The 21663-nt window shown below is 45.1% G+C and overlaps 1 protein-coding gene across 1 annotated transcript in view; it reads right to left on the reverse strand.

Moving 5' to 3' along the window:
- Window positions 1-7448, reverse strand: part of tspan18b (tetraspanin 18b) — a 34815-nt gene extending 27367 nt beyond the window's left edge. Inside the window, exon 1 of the mRNA XM_080001797.1 lies at window positions 7214-7448. The gene's annotated coding sequence lies outside the window, so the exon portion shown is untranslated. The remainder of the gene's footprint in view (window positions 1-7213) is intronic.
- Window positions 7449-21663: the final 14215 nt, after the last annotated feature.

A 21663-nucleotide genomic window follows, 5' to 3' on the forward strand; every position in this document is an offset into this window, starting at 1 on the left:
ACAGAAACTCAGTCACGTTAAGCAGACACTACGCTGTCGCTCACATCAACGTAAAGCGCAACACTGCACTGATGTTGCACTACTGTTTAATACTTTTACTGTACTATTTAAATGTCTAATTTTACTAAACGATGGCTGCACTTTAACAATTTGTTTAAGAAATCGTTATTTATTCATAGATATATTTTGTTTTTAAGTTGCTGTTTTACTCCTGTTTTATAGTGTTATTGTATAATTTAACATTTGAATTGACTTTTATATTATTAAATTGTAGAGGCACAAACAAGGAATTGTTATTTATTACGAGATTTATTTATGTTCTTTTTCAGTTCTGACTGACTGTCAAACTAGATCATAAAAGAAAGGCATTCATTCTCTGTATGTATTTGTTCATGTTTTACGAAGGGTTTAATCTGAGCCAGGCCATACAACAATGATAGAAATCCTATCACATCCATACAGGGTTAGTAGTATCCTCTTCTTCCTTCTCTTTCGGCTGCTCCCGTTAGGGGTCGCCACATGGGATCCTCTGCCTCTAATACCTTCTGTTCTGCGCATCTTACTCCCTTACACCAACCGCCTGCCTGTCCTCCCTCACCACATCCATAAACCTTCTCTTTGGCCTTCCTCTTTTCCTCTTGCCTGGCAGCTCCATCCTCAGCATCATTCTCCCAATGTAACTCTCATCTCTCCAACACACGTGTCCGAACCACCTCAACCTGGCCTCCCTCACTCTTCCACCAAACTCTCCAACCTGAGCTGTCCCTCTAATGTACTCATTCTTAATCCCGTCCATCCTTGTCACTCCCAATGAAAAAACATCTGTTAAAAAATGTTTTTTTTTATTAATATATATAGACAGTGTATATATATATCTATATATAGATATATATAGATATATATACATGCCTTGATTATGTGATTTTTCATATAGACTGCCCATCAATTGTTTTTAAGCTCAATAAACACAGATAATATTTAAGCGGAATTTCCCCATTTGTCAGGGACATTGAAATCTTCCAGGACACGTGGAGTGGCACCAATTTTTCGAACAGAAACTCTACTTTGAGGCACTCTATAATTCAACCAAGACTGGAAAATTTTCGGACAGCGGTAAGTCTATGTCATATGCAAGAGCTAGCGGTCCTGCGTGCAAATCTGATATGAGTCCCTCACAGTTGAACATTGTGAATATCTAATTACACAAACGGGAGATCTTTTAGTTAATGAGCTTACCAGCAGCTGAAGCACCCGGCATGTGTTTAATTTGCTTAAAATGATGCCAGGCTAATTGGATAGGTCAGCCTTAACATCCAAACTGCCCACAACAACATCAACACAAATTACGGAATCATTTTTTTGGTGCAACTAAGCATGTACATCAGTATTTGCGAGCAATGATTATCATTGCAAATTATACTGGTGTGCAGCCCTAGTTGGTAATTAAAGCTACACAAGCTATGAAGTGGGGACATTATTGCCTTAAGGCAAAGGAAGAAAACTTCAAGGTCATGGATGAAAAAACATTTGGTATTATAGCATTTACTGAAAATGTCCACTATCATAGGGACTGGTTTTTTTTGCAGTAAACACTGTATGAAAAGAACTGAAGCACATAAGACATAACTTCTTCAGGAGAAAGAGAGAAAAAAGGGAGGGGGGGGGGGGGGGGGCGAGGGTGAAAAATTGTTGCGGTTGGGACAACAGAAACAGAGAAGGACCAGAAGCCGGAGGAAAGTCTCATTTCATCAGGAAAATGCCTGAATCAGGAGACGGGAGGACCATTAGACCCGGTGAGTCACAGGGAGAGGCTGTGAGAACAGATCTGGGCCAAGCTCAGCTCACGGCGCCATCCCCAAGCAGAGGAAGGCAGCGCAGAGCACCGGCCGGCCTGACCCACACTGAACTGCAACGCGTACACTGTTCTTTTATGGCTTGCAAATGAGTCTCTTCATAGCTAGTAGAAGATATTTTTGTCAGGAGTTTCTTCAGAGGATAAAAATGAAAACATGGAACAAAGCTACCTTTCTTATTTTTTTTTTGTTTTCCGCGGGCAGCTCTGTCCAGTTTTTGTTCTCTCCTAATCAGTTTGGTTACCCAATATCAGTTATCAGTCGTACAGACTCTCTCAACTGTGTAAATAAGTCCTCTGTGTATGTGTCCTCTTTACACAAGCCCATAAGAGCCAACCAAGCGATTTACAGCGAGCGGGACGCCAGGCGAGAAACACGCTCCCACAAAAGCTCACTATCTAAAGACGTTTTTCTTTTTTTCTTTTTTTTTTTTTCCAGATTATCCAAAAGATTTCCAAGTGAAAGGCTCCAATGTTGAGAGATACAAAACAAACAATCCTGTATCCAACTCCCGAAAATGAGCCCTCCCTTTGTTGTTCATTGGATTAGTACTCAGTGTCCTTTTGTCCCACGTGCCAACATCGAGGCTAATGTGAGTCAACCGAGTGTCAGTATGCGAGCTGACCAAAAAAACATGAATTGTGTATCTGAAACCAATGCCACCATTATATCATTACCCCCTATATCCTCCTTTTGCCAGGCGGCCCGTCAGTTACTGTGAGGGACTGCAAAGTGTCTAAGATCAGTCGGTAAGCCTACCTGAGCTCTATGTCACATATCCACTGACTGCCGACTCCCGGTCTCACCTCAGCTCCTCTCCGAGCTCAGACTGAATCTGGGGGATGAATAGAGGCCACGGTGCTGAAGCCTCCCAGATAGCATAGGGCTTAAGGGAACTGTGCTTGCTGTCTGTAATGACCAGCGGCACCTCGCCACCAGCCTTTGATGGGCACCTGAGTGACATGGTTTATTAGCTGTGAAAAACGGGGGAGGGGGGGGATATGGCTGAGGGGATTGGAAAGAAATGTTTTGGAAATCCCGAGACGGGCCTGAATGTCTCCTCGACTAAGTGTCTGCCAGCCCACGAGCCTGTCAGAGGGCCCCGCTATCTGCCAGGACCAGCTTGTCAAATTCATACCTTTTAACTCATTACCTGCTCGGCAAGAACATTATTGAAGGAAATAGGGCAAGTGCAAGATAAGCATAAAGAATCCTCGGGTTCAACATAAACAAGCAGCCTGCTTCCTCCTGATAGAAAGGTACGTGTCAGCAGAGGCTCCTGGACTTCCCGCTCACAATGAACTCTGGGGCTGCCAGCTGCAATTAGGCTGAGGTCACTCGCTACTTCCTTGTATCGATGCAGATGCAACGCCGGCGGGAGCGTATGTCTGTATAAACAATATTTGGCAGCGTGCGCTCTTGTGTTTCGCGCTGAGGAAACATCAAGACGTAAAAGAGATTTGAGGGCTGTTACGTTATGAAAATTCCCCTCTGGCACCGTCTTCAATAGGCTGAACAGCAAGCCCAAAAGGTATAACATTTTCAGCAGAAAAACACAGCGTTTCATATGATCTTGTTGTTGGGCGAATGATGTGGCGCTTAAAGCAGGTGACAAATCCAACTTTTTAGGGAGTAAATTATTTCCGCCTCGATGAAAAGCAAATTTCATTTTCTTGTGTCTCTTGACAACAAAGGCATCGAGCCCATTACCGGCCGAGGTCTCTACATCACACGCATTAAGTGAAGGGTCCTCTAGCAATCGAAAAAAGCAATTTTCTCATTGAGCCAATAGATACCCCATTTAGTTCCGGGCTCTCTACGGACCACTGGTGCCGGAGAAGGGCTGATGGGAGGGAAGCTAGCGCAGAGTGATGACCCCGCCTCATTTTCCCTTGCTGCACCTCCCCGAATCCACCGCTGCCGCTGCATACGTGCCCCACAGGTTGGATGGGAGACTGGGAGGGGAATTAGAATGGAGGAAGGATGGAGAAGGGAATTATAAATAGCGACGGATGAAAGAAACAAGAGGCAGAAGGATGGAGAACCTGGCAGGGGGTTGCCAGGGAGGCGGCCGGTGCGGGATGAATCACACGGCCCCTTTCAGGCCAAGAGAACATGGCCGGTGATCAAATGGCTGGCCAGGCAGGCAGCTGCCTAATTTGTAGGCACATCAGCAGATATCAGGAAGTGAGAGTGAGAGATTGAGAGAGAGGGTGTGATGGAGATTTGAGGTGCCCCGCCGCATGGAACCCCAGATTAATTATTTTCGGCCCCTAACGAGTGATGGCCCACCAGGCCGGGCAGCGTTCTGTCAGTCAACCCCCGCCCTCCCTCCGGGCGCTCAACCGCCGTGCGCTGCCTTACGGACTGTTTCATCTCCATTATGGACTTTGTACACCAGAGGGACAATGAGCTCATCGCACCTACTGACACTTCCATTCCTGCCCATTTTGCTTTTCCATCTGTTTCATCCCCGCGCACGGCGGATGCCTAAGGCGCCGCGTTATCAAAGCTTCGGTTAAAACGTGTGCAGCGATCACAAACGGCGCATCTCACGCCAGGTGTTCCGTGTCAGTGGGCAGAGTAAGTACCAGCTTGCTCGCTGAAGATTTGGAGTCACTTAAATGTACACCCTCCCCACCCACCCCCTCTCTCTAATTGCTATCTTCCGCGGACCACCGAGGAAAGCAAACACAGTGTTATAACTAACCTTCTCCCCCTGTGTAATTCCATTTTAGGTTTACAAACCTGCTTGTTTTGCCTCTCCGCTTATCCTGCAGACATGTCTCCCGTATCTGAGCAACACAACTATTTCCCAGCCCTCATGTGAACCAAGTTAGCAAAAGAAAGGCTTTGGGCGCTGTTTATTCATTCATGTTGGCAGCTGCTCCAGAAGCATCAACACCACTTCTTTTTTTTCCTTTTTTCTTCTTTTTTTTCGGACACGGCCATGGCTGGCCTGCGACATGGCGAACAATTACTCCTCTGTTTGGAATTAATGCGCCCCTTCTTCCCAACCAATTTTTCCTCCATTCGGTTTGGGAGAAAACAGAGGGATATAGCACGGAGAGAAAGGGAGAGGAGGAGGAGGTGGGGAGGAAAAGAAGAAACAAAACAAAGAGAGCTAGAGAGAAAAGGGTCTGTTAATGGGTTTGTTTTTTTTCCGCTCAGGCCGAGCGACGATGAGAAGCTTTCCTCCTGCGGTCGTCGTCTACAAACCGGACCGGCTGCGATGAGTCTGAATGCGAGGTTTTCGACTTTACATTCACCTGAGCGGGGAACTGGGTTAATGGATTCCTTGGAAACAAGCTCCTCGGGCGTGAGAGTCCCTGAGATCAATTCTCAGAAGAACCCTTTGGTGGTAGTGCTTAAATGTAAATGCTATGTTTGATACTGTTTAAATATGTCCATCTTAGCAATTCGAGCTCACGTCGAGTTTCGCTTCCTTGTTGCACAACTTAAGGGAAGCAGTTTTCAGAGGAAATCCTCCAGTGCAGCTTCGAGTTATTTTTGCCCCTGACATGTTTCGATAAAAAAAAAAAAAAAAAAAAGAAATTGGTCAACTTGATTAAAGAATAATCAAATTCGAACACGTTTTGCATTGTGAGCTACACAAGATACAACATTTTCGCAACACGTTCTGATTATCCGCCGCGGTTCTCAGTAGTGTAAATGGCAGTGGAAATACGAATTAAGAAATTCACCAGACAAACATTTAACTGGAATTCAAGCCAACTCTTAAGACACATCTGGAAATTTCGGAAGTTGCCCCTGTCATTTAAAGTGGAAATCCATCGGCTCGTTTGTGTTGGCTGGATCACAACTACAATTCCCAGAATTCCATTCAAAACTGCAAGTTTTTCTCATCATCGCTCTAAGACGGTCAAATCATTTTCTCTAAACCTCGACTTCCACTGATCGACCACAACTACCTACGCTTCTTTATCAAACCTGCCGTGGCTGCCTTTCACCACCATGCATTCTTGCTGGGAAAGGCGGACCCTGTCGCCAACAACTGTAACAGCATATGGAGGAGCACATGCATAACCCAAACAAATTGAACAGTTGTTTCTAATACTGTAAAGTGCCAGCTAAATAAAGTACCAAATATGAGAGTAAGAATTAAAAAAAAAGGTTCCCACAGATTACCACTTTAATGAATAACTTTCACTAAGAAGTCTCCATTGTACCCTGGGAATAAGTCCATCGGGGTGCAGCCATTGTTCGTGAAACATTAAATCAGTTTTATGGTTTTAATACAACAAATTAAATATGATCAATCGCTCCGATTAATGCGAACTGGCACTGAACTCATGCCCTGCAGCAAATGAGCAGAGAAAAGATCCATCTGCCCCCAGACACCCCACCCCCTCCCTCTCCATGTGTCAGGACCAGACCCTCTCCCACCCCCTGTGTCAGGAACAGACCCCCTCCCTCCCCCCGTGTCACCCCTCCCTCCCCAAATGTCTCAGGACCACACCCTCTCCCTCCCCATGTGTTAGGACCAGACCCCCTCTATCCCCAAATGTGTCAGGACCACACCCCCTCCCTCCCCATGTGTCAGGTCCAGAACCGCGCCTCTCCACGCCGCCACTCGTGGGAAGGCTGCCAGCTTGGAGACCCGGTGTGGGCGTTCCCACGGGCGCGAATACCCCGCGGGGTCTTCGCCGTCACCCCCTACGTCCCGTCTTCTATCGGTTTAAACAGCGGGAAGCCCCCCGGTCGTCTCGATAACGGCATCCCGCGTGTGATGGAGACTTTTCCCTCAACTCCTCCAACTAGACGCCCTCCCACCGCCCGCACCTCCTTCCATTCCCTCCGGTCCAACACTGTCAAACGTTCATGGACAAAGCGGGTCGCATGTGAAAGCATCAGCGAATCGAATCCAATAGAATTCAGGATGTTGTTGTTCTTTTCCGTTTTTGTTTTGTTTGGTTTTGTTTTTTTTGCATTTTTTCAGCATGAAAATTGAAAAAAAATGTTTTTATAATTAAAAATAGGCAACTCCGATAAACACAGCAGGCAGACAGCGCGTTGAATAACGATGTTGTTCCTTCGGACGTCTCCTGACAACGGGGGTCATGCGTTCAAACGTGTTGTGTCATGTGTGTTTCCATTTGATTCGGTATTAAATAAAATAAACAGATCGTTAAGTCGGATACCAAGCCCACGCCGTGTCGGATAACGGTCACAACGCTCAGCGAAGGTATACAAATCACAACGAAACCCGCGGGGGCGGGCGAGCAGGAATTCCGCCATAACTTTATACATCTTGAATAACAACCCCCATAATAATACATGTATTGCTCTGTTTTGGTTTGTTTTAATATTCCTGTTCATAATAAGATGTGGTCTCTCACCTCCAGACGCGTCTCGGTGCGAATTAACCCCCTCGCCGCTGGTTTCCACGGAGATTTTTAGGAAACTATTTTTTAATCGTTATTTTTGTCGTATTATTATTATTATTATTTTTTTTTTTTTAAATATAGAAGGAGACAAATGCAAGAGGTCTGCAGGTGACGGTGCGGGTCATCCGGTTGGGGGTGGGGGCGGCGAGCGGGCTCCAGGTGAATAAATCCCACGGCTCCCGGCGCGGATCGCGACTCACAACAGTTTTCCAACTCCGTCAGGAAGCCGCTGCTCGGCGAGCTCGGTCCGGTGGGCGGAGCCTGTCGCCGCTGGCCACGCCCCGCTCCCCGCCGCCTCTGCCACAGGGGTTTCTCAACGTGGCGCCCGGGGACCCCCAGGGGGGCCTTCGAGAGGTTCCCAGGGGGTCGCCAGCAAAATGGTTCCCAGTTCAACTTCGGCATTGCTTCATTTATACAGTCAGCGATGAGCGCCGTCAGGGAACGTCTAATAATACACCACCCCACTATAGACATCTAGAGACAGCTATGGAATTTGGTTCAAAGTCATACGTAACAATAACAATTTCTTACCAAGACAAATCACTCCTCCATCTATCGCATGTTAGTTGTTAAAGGTCAGTTAGGATTTATGAGGACTATATGTTGATTAGAGACGTCTTCTTGATCTTTTTGACGTGCTTTGTTTCAATTGCTGTGCCTGTTCAAACGGTCAAAACGGAAAATGAAAACCACCGCGTCCGTCTTAGTGACTCGCGGGTGTTTTGAGTCTTGCAGTCTTTGATCGTTTTCTTAACAACCTATTTATTGCTTTTACGCTGGGGTCACACCGCCGGCGACGGCGGCGACAGGCCGCAACGCATTGGAAACGGAGCGCGGCTTCATCCGGCTGCAAGGGGCCCAGGGAGGAGCTGACGGCTTCACACCGACGAAAACAGTAGGTTCCCACTTTATGTAAATGAGCAGCGCCGAGAGCCGGGCGACGGCCGGTAGGAGGGAAGATACGATCTCAGTGGCCGCCGAGCCTCGGAAAACGGACGCCCGGACCACTGCGTTCTTCCCATTATTTGGAATGAAGAACGTCACTTAAACTATCGATTAAACAAGGAACGCGTCATTTTACGTTTCTTCAACAAGGACAATTCTTTATTTTACGTCATTTTTTTCAAGGGGCTATTTGTTTTGCCAAGGAAAACAAACAGCACCATTTTAATAAAAAATAATTAGACACGGCCCCTGTCTATCTATATAATGTATATTAAATATGGAAGGGGAGGTTGAAATGTCAGTCAGTCGATTTTGAGCCGACGCGCCCACAAACGCCAGGGGCACAGAAGCCCCCGTCGCCGGCGATGTGACCCTCGAGTTACTTTTCTATAAAACACAGATTAGTCCACAATTACCAAAGGTAAATAATATCAAACGAGGTGGAATAATTCCAATCAAGGACATGTGTGTTTTTTTTGTTTTTTACTCGCTTTGTTTCGGGCGAGGGGGGCAAAAGGCTCGATGAGTGTTCTTTCCCCCCCTCGTGCTCCCGGTGTCACAAAATCCACCACAGATGGAGAGTGAGATAAGCAAACTGGAGGCTGATCTTTCTGCTTTTTCCCCCTAAGGTCGTGACACTGACATTCCCAGTGGCATACGTGATACTTTCCACCCCCCACCCCCCCAGCCCCGTCCTGCCCGCTTTCCATCCTTTTCTCGGCGGTAATCGGAGCGTTCGACAATAAAAGTCCATTAACAAAGGCGAGAATTACGCAGCTTAACTCACTGTACGCAGCAATGCAAAATCCGTCCGAACCCCGTGAAAAGGTTTTTCAAGCACTTTTCAGCAGCCCGCCGCAGAGATAAGCCTGTGCCTGTGTAATAATAGAATCACAAGAGTGCTGCGACTGTTTGAAACAACAGCTGTGGGGTATTTGACTTTTCTTTTGGGCTCCTTGGTGGGTTCAGAGGGTAAACAGGGTCTGAAGTGAAGTCACAGACAAAGGAGCCTCCTATGCAGAGCTGGTGCAGTCTCACGGAAAGGTCCTGGGGGCGTGGGGGTAGGGGTTGGGGGTGTCCAGATAAGTTCTGTTGGTTTAGTTCACAGTTTATCACGGCCTGGCACAGATCAGAGGAGCAATGGGCTCTTTTGTTTTCAAGAACTGATCCAACAATCACACTGGGCTGCGGCTCCCGAGCCGCGTCCTGCCGCTGCCTGCGGAGCGTCAGACGCGGGCTCGCTTTGACCTTTTCCGTAATTGTCGGAGTCACTCGACAGAGATTCAACGAAGGATTTCTTTTTTTTTTTCGCAGCGCCTCAAATAGAGATCTTGTTCGCGCGACGACGCTTCTCACCAGTTTTACAGGACGAGATGAAATTGGAGGATGTCATTTAAATTGAATTATCTCATTATATTGCACCCTTGCAGCGAGCCGTGCGGAATGATACGCGGCGGGGCTGTTTCGACGTCCCCGCCGGTCGACTGAACACAATCAACCACGTTAATTGAAATTATGCAGTTGAGAGTTTTAAAAACTGTCGGAAGCGTCCTTTTCTTGCGGTGTTTACCATTAGAGGAGGAAATGACTTTGAAACACAATATTTAAATAGCGTGATTTGGTACACTGTCCATTTTGGTTCCCCCCACTGGCACTGAAAATGACTCCGGTGTCCATATTAATCACCCAACACACACGCTGACAGTGGGTTCTCTGTGGCGCGTGGGCTGTTCCTCACGAACACATTCTTATCCCTCACAAACCCATTTAATTCAATTTACACAGGCAGCACTCCAATTTCACACACATAACATCATTCCACATGCTATCTTATTAAGCACACCATGGCCATGCTTCATGTGTTGCCACACAGGCTCGGTCTCAACGGTCTCATGAGAAACACACGCGCGCGCGTACACACACACACACACACACACACACACACACACACACACACACACACACACACACTGTAATTGTAAGGTATGTCCAACTGCAGGAAGGGAGTAAAGTCATTTGGTGTAATTTTTTTTGCCTTATTTTGCTTCATAGCTTTGTCTCCCAAATGTAAATGTGGTTTCCCAGCAAGCAAATAACTCAATTTCATTGTTCTGTGGTGGTTTAATAGGCATGAGACTACCTTTTCAATGCTTTAGTGTGATTCAAATGCATGCGGTTGTGCTTAAAGGTTCAAAGTTATTTGAAGTAATTTGCTACGCTGAGGCCTACAGCTAGTTCTCTAATAACAATGTGATTTGAAGGGAGCCGTTCTGCAATATTAAATTCTTTACTGTCTGCGTCTCAAACACGCGTAACTAAGCGTATATCCAATTGTTGAACATATAAGGACCAGGGCCAGGTTTTATTAACCAACATCTGCGATCTTTAATGCAGGAAAAAGGGGGCAATTTTTTATGGCTCTTGCTCTAAAAAGGAAACTATAAGATGTTAAATATTGATTTTGGGATTATTAAAGCAGTAAAAGGAAGGAATGAAGAAAGAAAGAAAGAAAGAAAGAAAGAAAGAAAGAAAGAAAGAAAGAAAGACAATCATGGTGGCACTGTGCCAATACCCAAAGTGAACTATTTGATGAAACCTAATGAGCCCAGGACAGACCCAGTCACAGATCCGAGCTGCAGACATCCCAGACACTGGATGCACCCTCGCAGCCTCAATCTGTCAGGGGGCATCAGCCAGCGCCCTGGGGAAAAGTGGCATGCATCACGTCTCCCCTGCCTTCCCATGCCTCACCCTGCGCCCCCTATGCCCCCCCCCTGCACCCCCATCCCTCCCCCTCTGCCTACTCATGCCTCACCATGCCTCCCAATGCATCACCCTGCCTCCCAATGCCCCCCTCCGCCAACGCCTCCCCCTGCCTCTTCTTGCCCCACCATGCCTCCAGCCCCAGGAGCTTCCTCTGTGACTGGCTGGCCTCACCGGCGCGGGTGTAGTGCATCTGTGTGAGGGCTGCTGGAGGGCGAGACTCATATTTATCTCATTTCAAAATATTTAATCCCTCATTTTCACAGTCACTCTTTTCTAACATGACCCCAGCAAGTCTTTCAGATGATGCATCTCTGTTCCTTAAGATAAGCCTTTCTTTTTTATCCCTGCCTTGTGTCCATTCTAATGCAGAGGATAACGACAAGGTGACAATACGACTGTTTGCAGATTTCCACCTCGGCTTCAGCTTTTTTTGAAAATACCATCCTAACAGCTCCTTCGACATGCACTATGAGTCAACCAGCACCTACCATCAACACTGTTTCAACAGGTAATTAGACAAAACATTGGAAGACTCATATAAAGGAAACTGCATGGATACTGGCTCTGTATAAACAGTCATTAGGTGGTAACTGTTGTAGAAGTGTTTTTCATTTATTATTGTTTATTTATTTATTCCAAGATATATTTAATCCAACCTCGCCCTGTGTTGCATTTCAAGGCTATTTTATTACTTCCACACACAATTCACCCAATTTAAAAATCTCCTGCGGACAATCTCCTCTTAAAACGTACTCCACCTTAATACGATGTCTACCTGAGGTACCTCACTCAGTGACAGTAGCCTGGGGCTGAAGGAGAGAGAGAGAGAGAGAGAGAGAGAGAGAGAGAGAGAGAGAGAGAGAGAGAGAGAGAGAGAGAGAGAGCAAGGAAGGAAGAAAAAGCCACATGTCGATATGCCCAATTATTTTACCCCTTAATGCTCCCTGAGTGCAGGATGGAAACATCTGCTGTGGGTCTGCGCTCAGCCAAACACCAAAACACGAAACACCACAATTTGAGGGCAGAGAAATGTCTGGAGCACTTTGCCCGACGCACAGTAAGCATGCTGACTCTCCACCCCCCTCCCTCCCCCCGGCACGGCCATCGCCTTGGCAGGCCAAGCGTGGCTGAACTCCCTCCATATAACTACAGTTTTCCCATGAGGACGAACCGGCTGATGAATGGAAGAAAGTAGGCCAGGGGAGCCCCCCCCCCCCGCAACTGTCCTACAGTGAGGGAATGATCCATTTTTATGTCACACGGGATTTCACTTCTCTTCCATTTCATTTGGGTTTTCGTTTTCCACGGGGGGGAACATGTATTTTTAAACTTGACTGTATTCTACTTATGCGCTATATGCACTCCATAAGTGCAAGCCCAGTTAAGACTGTGTTTTGACAAGACATCAGTGTCGAAGCAAATCCGGGTCGCTCGGGGCTCGAGCCGAGCCCCATCTCCTGGCGGAGGGCTGTGGTTGTGTGCGCCACTGAAATATGGTGCTCTGTGATTGATGGTTCAGCTCAGACACATTTTCTGGTTTGAGAGTCTGCAAAGGTAGGGCTTTGGGCAGGGGACTTATGATTTATAGATCGAGGAGTTGTGGTCCATTACTTTTGTGACAGGGACCGCTGAAGCCACGCTTCCTTGGCGCTGCTTTTGTAGAAGGCAGGTGAGAAGGTAGCGGTGCCATGGTGGTTGCACCGTTCTCTGAAACTGCTCTACAAGTCGGTTCACTGACCGAGAGTGAGGCCCCAATCAGTCTAGGAACTGGCGGTGCGAGGTTCCTCCGAGTGTCTTTGCAAGGTAGGCGATACCAATGCCAAAACCACAAGATGGTTAGCCATCTTGTTGACTATAAACAGGAAGTAAAGATACTGGAGCCTAACGTGTAAACGCTTCCACCATTCCGGTTGAGAGGCTTCAGGACCATAACTCTCACCAGTGTCCGATCCCTGTCTTTACTTTTGCCATCGTGTCCATAAGCCACTAATGATGTTCCCAGAATGTATTCTGGACTGACTGCGGTTCTTACTGCAGCCTTTCCACAAATGTTGGCATTTTTTTCCTCTGCGCTTTCCACCTTCCCTTCGGAGATCTTGTATACATATATGAAATATGGATGCAACTGGAAACGGACTCTGGCGGCATCCAATCCACTGAATCAACTTTGGGGATGTTTCCCTGCCAACTCCTGCTTGGATACCGGCACTTCCTTAGCAACTGCATGGCCAATGGCTATATATGTGCATTTAATGCTGACAGGAGCTGCAGGGCTCAGCTGTTGATGGAACGCCACTATCCCTTTTTCTCATTACTGTCTGCTGTATGTGAAATCCACCAGCTCCCAGGGAAACCATCAGGGACCTCTGACACTTTGTGTGCACAGCCAGTACAAGAAGAGGAAAGCGCTCTTTTCTCACAACACCTATTCAATATGCTGAACACAGGCTGGCTTTCAAACACTTCCCTAATATTCTGGAAAAAAACATTTCCGCACGTAGAAAAAGTGATTTAAAAAAAGGTCTCATCAGCTCACAGCTGTCACTAGATATGGATGTAAACAGCGTCCTGGGGGCAAAGACGGTTGCTCACACAAGTTCAGGGTGGTCGGTTTGAGGGCATAATTTAATGGGTGGTCGTGAAGCAAAGTCAGAGCTCCTCATCAGGTGTTCTCTCCAAGACAGTGGTGCCGGTAGAAGGAAAACCTGTCTCGACACGCGCAGGAAGTTCAGCTTCGTGAGTCACGCTTGCAATGACAAACACACAAGACCGGGAATACCCTTAAACCAGTGTCCAAAACAAAACACACCGCGCATGTGTCACCCGATGAAGCAGTCTTTATTTTGACCTGTTTCTATGGATGACGGCCATGCGTGTGGTGATGTAATGCAAAGAAATGTGCATAACGTGTTCATTGCAGAAACTGAAATGTAAAGGTCATCGTATAAGCCAATGATAGACCGCGTTGTCTTAAAGGATGACCTTCACATTTTCGTTTCCTCCTTGTTTCTATAGCAGATTGTGACAAATGTTTTATTTCAAATTAAATATAAATTTGAAATGATGATTAGAGACCACCTGTCGTGGATAAATAATAAAAGGTCAATGCATCTCTTCAGATTCTTGGTAATCTTAAAATTCCTTCATATAAAATACAGCAAGGAGGTTAATAGTACATAATCTGACCATACATGAGTCTAACCCTGAGCTTCCTTTTGCCCCACAACCTCGAACACAGCATTATACATCAATAACTAATAATGGATTAAATATGACAACTAAAACAGACAGGTATCATCACAATAACCCTAGCCATTTATCCAACTAACAGAAAACAAAGGAAAATAATTAGGTGCTTGAGAAGGTGGTATGACCTCATACAGTGAGTGTATGGAAGTCTAGACGCTGGCTATTTGTCATGTCAGAGAGATATCGATGACGCCCACGGTGTTTGAGTGATGTCACACTACACCATCCATTTTCGAATGGATCCCAGAGTCATTATTTGAAGACGTAATAGCTTTTCAAATGATCATCCTCTTGATTAATTGAAAGGTCACCTGGGCCGTAGAGTCTGGAGATACAGATCAAGGATGGTTTTATTATACGTTTGCTGAATCGGCTCCACCAGGTGAAGGCATTTTTTTTAAACAGAGACTCAAGAAGAATCACAATTTTAAGATGTTTACAAAAAAAAAAGCACTTAGGTGTGGGGAAAAAAAACCAAACATCTCTCGAAGCACGTCTCACGAAGGTTCAAGCTCCATTTGTTATGCCATCAAAGAATGAACATCAAACATGCCGTATGAAAGGGAGATGCACCGATAGAGAACCGCAAGGGAAGGGGTGTCAGGAATGACTACCTCATATCAAAACTCGGCAGGATGGTCCTGAGGGATCGCCTGACTGCCTCTGTTTCTTACAGATACTGATTTACTCAAGTAGTAATAAATCAGGCAAACCAGCGCATCCAGTCACAGACGGGGGCAGACGCAGCTGTAACTCGGCATGTTCACTCTCACATATTACTTAGAAAAAAAATTTGAATTTTTTGATGATACATTTTCTCTGAGGTGTAAAACAACGCCTTGTTCTCCGAAGCGATACAGAAGGAGTTGACGTGAATCTGCTTCGACCCACGCCTTGAGTGAAGAGCCTCCATTTCAGGTTCCTTCCAATTCCTATTAAACTGTTTACCCCGAAGAAACATGTATTGCTAATTAGCGCTAACAATAAGGGCCTGGGCCGCAGGAGGGCCATGTTTAATAACACAGGCTTTTTCTCCGTGCCAGACGGCACACGAACCGGCAAGCTGGAACAAATTGCAGCACATTCTCCTTTACCCTAACAATGGTCAAAACATACCACCCGGGAGTGGAGCTTAAGATGTTGGAGAGATAAACGAAATACAGCTCGCGTATTTATAACCATAAATGGCTGCTCTCTGGTTTTTAACTTTGGGATAAGCAGACGCGGGCCAAATCAAAGCCGAGCCGCAGAGCTGTTTGAATCAAAGAATCAGACATCTCAGAGGAGAGGAAAGGCAGGGAAATAAGAAAAAGACAAAAACGAGGGAGAGAGAGAGAGAGAGAGAGAGAGAGGAGCCTGAGGTCACATCCTCCATCCACCTCATTCCCTGCAAACGCTGTCTAATGGCTATTTAATTCATATCACTAACGGATTATCAAAGCCATTTAAATGAGTCATTATGGGGAGTGAGGACTGCCAGGCGGCTGCGGGAGTCGGGTCACGTTAACCAAGAGGCTCGCTGAACGGCGAGGGCATGCAAATGAAAAAACGCAAAGATTTTCCTTCATGTCCCTGTAGATTCCTTTGGGCTCAGCTCCTGAATTCATCTGCCATCTGGTTCAGCTCACTGTGCAGCCATTAGAGCATTGGTGGCCGACCTGCGGCCTGGGGGCCCACCAATGGGGGCCCGCCAATGAATGATGAAGAAATTTTAAAATTACTTTTTCATTTTAAAAGAAATTCATCAAATTAGTCTTTATTTATGATTCTCTATTGTCAAATTGGTCAAACAGGTTGATTGAATATTAAACCTTTGGACCAATATGGGATACTAGTAGTTGCTCCTTGCAATGTGGCATTGCAAACCAGGTTGACCACCATTAAAGTATTTTTTCTAAATTTAAAAATTCTATGTTTTTATGCCTCTCATCATTTGTCTCAATTAAACGCTGCATTCATAATACTGTAGCTCCAGCATGTGATTACATATCAAGAGATGACCGACTTATGTTTGCAATTTGTATCTTCATATATAGAGAAAAATATAATTGATGGTATATCTGAATATACAGGAGTTTGCTGAACATACTAATTATCGCCATTTTTCATATAAATTCTTCATAATACACACCGCGTTCCAAATTGTTATGCAAATTGGATTTAAGTGTCATAAACATTACATTTTTTGTTTTTTAATTAAACTCATGGATGGTATTGTGTCTCAGGGCTCTTTGGATCACTGAAATCAATCTCAGACACCTGTGATTATTAGTTTGCCAGGTGAGCCCAATTAAATGAAAACTACTTAAGAAGGACGTTCCACATTATTAAGCAGGCCACAGGTTTCAAGCAATATGGGAAAGAAAAAGGATCTCTCTGCTGCCGAAAAGCGTCAAATAGTGCAATGCCTTAGACAAGGTATGAAAACAAACAAACAAAAATATTTCACGAAAACTTAAGCGTGATCATCCTACTGTGAAGAGATTTGTGGCTGATTCAGACCACAGACAGGTTTGTGCAGATAAAGGCATAATGAGGAAGGTTTCTGCCAGACAAATTCATGGGAGCAGCTGCTAAAATGCCGTTACAAAGCAGCAAACACGTATTTGAAGCTGCTGGTGCCTCTGGAGTCCCGCGAACTTCAAAGTGTAGGATCCTCCAGAGGCTTGCAGTTGTGCATAAACCTATTTACTATTGGGTCACACCTAACCAATGCTCACAAGCAGAAACGGTTGCAGTGGGCCCAGAAATACATGAAGACTCATTTTCAAACAGTCTTGTTTACTGATGAGTTCCGTGCAACCCTGGATGGTCCAGATGGATGGAGCAGTGGATGGTTGTGGATGGCCACCATGTCCCAACAAGGTTGTGATGTCAGCAAGGAGGTGGCGGAGTCATGTTTTAGACCAGAATCATGGGGAGAGAGCTGCTAGGCCCCTTTAGGGTCCCTGAAGGTGTGAAAATGACCTCGGCAAAGTATATAGAGTTTCTGACTAACCACTATCTTCCGTGATACAAAAAGAAGAACCGTGCCTTCCGTAGCAAAATCATCTTCTTGCATGACAATGCACCATCTCATGCTGCAAAGAATACCTCTGTCATTGGCTGCTATGGGCATAAAAGGAGAGTAACTCCCCTGACCTCAACCCTATTGAGAACCTTTGGAGCATCCTCAAGCAAAAGATCTATGAGGGTGGGAGGCAGTTGGCATAAAAACAGCAGCTCTGGGAGGCTAGTCTGACATCCTGCAAAGAAATTCAAGCAGAAACTCTCCAAAAACTCACAAGTTCAATGGATGCAAGAACTGTGAAGGTGATATCAAAGAAGGGGTCCTATGTTAACATGTAACTTGGCCTGTTAAGTTGTTTTTGATTGAAATAGCTTTTGATTTCAGTAAATATGACCTCCTAATGCTGCAAATTCAACAAATGACCATTTTCAGTTCTTCATAACCAATAAAATGTTTTGAAACTCTGTTGTGCATAATAATTTGGAACAGTGCATTTTGGGTTTTTTATTTTTGAAAAAAATACTGTTTTTTCAACTGCTAATTGTACGGTTTGTTCAATAACATTCAAATTATACCCTCACGGTTGATGACTTGAAAATTATACTGACTGTCATTTGCATAGACTATTTAGGAAAATCAGAGAAAAATATCATTTGCATAATAATTTGGAACACGGTATATATAAAAAATGATGATCATATGGTTTACCCGAAAAATGTATTATTTTGTAATATAATTGAAATATTCACAATATTGGAAAAACAAAATCATACCATTGCCATATCTTACAAAATACATGTGGAGTCATTCAATATGTTCAGATGTATTTTTTCTATATATAATGTTGTATTTTTCAATAAATGTTTATTCCCTGAGGGAAGAGAGGGATTTCGATTCCACACTTAAAACAGAATTAGTAGGAAATTATGCAGAAGAATAAAGAGAATCTTCAAGAGGAATAGAGAGAGAGAGAGAGAGAGAGAGAGAGAGAGAGAGAGAGAGCGTGAACAGAAAGGATGTTGTTTGTCAGAGAAGGTTGTTTGTTAGGAGAGAGACTCAGTGAAAGACTGTCAAGACAAACAATATAAGAAGTGAATGGAATAATTTATTGTTTTGGTGCACTTAAAGGGCCATTAAAGAGGACTATGAACCAGTCCGGAGAACACGGAGAATACGCTTTCAACAGACAGAACTGTTAAACAAAGATTAATAACGCCTTCTTGAATAAGAACCGATGCAGAGATTGAGACGTAACTTGAGAGGCTGTTTATATGTTAAATTTAATTCCTACATCATTCTTCCCTATAGCTATAAACACAGTACAATGAACAGAGAACGAGATAGAGAGAGAGAGAGAGAGAGAGAGAGCGAGAGAGAGAGCGCCTCCTAAACAACTTCATCAACTCCCTCACCACAGGCAGTGGCACTTGTCGACCATGAAAATGTCTTCCATGGCCTTATAAATATTTATTTCCATTAATAGTAAAGAGGCGGGACAAGTAGATGCAGAACGCTCGCTCGCTCTCTCGCTCGCTCGCTCGCCCGTGCGATTTTCGGGAGGAGATGCAGTCCCGGTGCCACTACATCTCTGTCACCATGACAACAGAGTTCAGCGAGCAAGCCAGGCAGGGCTTGGCCTCCGCGCTCGCTCCCCTCGGCATAAAACGAAAGTGTGATTCTGGGAAAATGGGAAACAATGTGCATGTTGTGGGCATGTTAATGTTGACGTCATCACAGAGACTCAGGTAGTGGGAGAGAGAGAGAGAGAGAGAGAGAGAGAGAGAGAGAGAGAGAGAGAGAGACAGACCTCTAGGAGAGGTGCAATGTGTGGTGGTTTTGAGTCCAGCGATGATCTTACACAGTTTAGGGCCAGTTCATGGTTTGATACACCGGAAAGTCATTGCATCCAATAAAGCCCTTCAATCTTAAAATGTAAACCATAATAGCCCCATTTGAAATTGAGAAAGCATGAAAATATAGGTGTTACAAATCGAAGCAGTTTTTGAAGCGGTGATATCGAGCCACGTCTATAGATATTGTCGAAGAGTGTGACCATATATAGGTACAGGGGCTCGCAGTTTGAAAAAGGCAGATGTGAAGGATTAAAGATATCACATTCACATTCCACAGAACAGCTCCATGTCATCTGGGTTTCAGGTCTAAACACAAAACAGAGTCTTGACAAGGTGCAGGAGATTTACAATCCTTCTCCTTTTGGACGGCAGTATATATTTATATATATATGTGTGTGTGTGTGTGTGTGTGTATATATATATATATATATACATATATATCATAGTGAATATATATATATATATATACAGGCAGCTTAAGTGGCTTATATACAGTACTGTGTAAGACTGTTTTGCACTTGTGTTTTGCACAACATTTTAGTTAATTAGTTAGCTATTGTGTCAGTTAGTACTTATTGGGCATAATCTCTGTGTGCGTTGCAATGTCATTTCACTGCGTATATGTATGCTCGTATGTATATGTATGTGACAAATAGAATATCTTGAATCTTGCACTAGATATACATTATATACAGTACATATATACAGTTTGTCTGTAGCGTATGTATTTGTACCCATTAATGCACGCTCGCACACACACACACACACACACACACACACACACACACACACACAGATAGCTTTATGCTCTAGGCTCCACCTGCCAGTGCAGAGAGGTTTGGTGGACAAGGATGATGGTTCTCTTTGCATGGACATTTCCTCAGAGAGTGCTGACGGCTCTGAATTGAAGGACGTCAGCGTTTGTGTACGTGTGCGTGTCTGTGGGTGTATGATGCGTGGGGGTTCAACAAATGAAAGACAGAAAACACAGATCTACTTGAGGCGTGTGGCGGAGTGCTATTATAGTGCGTCGAACAGAGCAGCTCCAACAGGGATGTAGTGGCTGAGCCGCTGTATCGACCTGCTCTGATGAGAGCGGCTTTCTGACGGCACTTTTAAAGGTAACACCGCTTTCACTCAGCAGACACCTCCTCAAAGCGCCGACTCCCCGATTAACAGAGGAAATTTCCTCATCGTAGAGGAGAAACTCAGAAATCCTCCATCATGAAGGGACGAGGTAAAAAGTTGAGGTAGAGTGTTAATTTGAAGAATAAAAAAGTTGGCAATGTCAACGGTTTACAAAATTCAGAGTTTGCCGTTATCATTGTGGTTACATGAGTTCTACTCTAATGGAGGTAGAGTCCAGATTGAGCTGTCCAACAACACCTGCATCACCATCATCACTGCCACAACCATCACAGCCGGGTGTTGAGGTAGACGGCTTTAGAAAACCTCTGACTGAATGGAAGAGCAGAGGACGGTGCTGGCTTCTCCCCGTGGCGGCGCAGCTGTACCGGGTCTGACGGATCAGCCTCTTTAGCGCTAATTGGTCGGACCAGGCTGGTAAGAGATTTCTTATGTGTTGTTTTGTCTTTCAGTGGGGATCGTGTGGTGCAGGGCGCTGCACCGGACCGCGACCAAGGAAACACAGACATTAATGAGTATTAGATTAGTAGTAGATTTTATGTTCGGTCTGCTTCTGTGTAGTGTGGAAGAAATTCTTCTGCAATAATCGGTGAGGTTAATCTGCCCGCTACAAGAAAACAAAACTGAGAATATTCAAGATATTTATTCTGCAGAATAAAGAGAAAGATTCAGTACTGCGCCAAAGCAGTGTTCTGACCAGTCTAATCTTATTTCTGATGAAGAGGGCTTTATACAACAACAGAGGGTGTGGCTTGGGTCAGAAGTCATTTGCAAGTCTGTGTCCCTCAACTGTCTCCCTAGATGCCAACAGCACACAGAAAATTCACAGGAACTTGTAAATGACCTGGTAGACGCGGATTACAATCACTTACAATGTACCGCCAGGCTCCCTGTGGTTGTTCTTCATCTCCTTACAAGGTAAACAGGGCCAAATGTGATCTGGTTCTTTTATGTTAGAATTGACATTGTAGAGACATTGCACATAAAGTTGGGGGATTCCTGGGAAAACAGAGACAATTTTTTAAAAAACTCCCCCTCTGGAGGTAGAGGCCTTTGTCCTCATTCAAAATAAATGATCGTGAGCATTTTTCTCTCACAGTAGACTACCGAAAGGTGAACGCGGTGTCAAAATTTGATGCGTATCCGATGCCCCTGGTCCCAGACTCCTTGTTTTGCCTTTCAGCGCGGATCACGTGGTGCAGGACGCTGTAACGCCTGCGGACTGGACCGCGACCAAGGAAACACAGACATAAATTTGTATTTTGATTTTATGTTCCCGGTTTTGGCCAGTGAGCCTTTATGTTGTGTGATCTGTAATAAACTCTCGCCATGTCGGCGCCCCACTGCCAGAACGACTCGGTCTCCGTCCCTAAACCCGTACATGTGGGCAGAGACTCCCACAAGTGGCGCCTGAAGAGGGACCTGGGAGGGGA

The sequence above is a fragment of the Zeus faber genome, assembly GCF_960531495.2.
Source record: "Zeus faber genome assembly, chromosome: 6".
NCBI classification, from domain to species: Eukaryota; Metazoa; Chordata; class Actinopteri; order Zeiformes; family Zeidae; genus Zeus; species Zeus faber.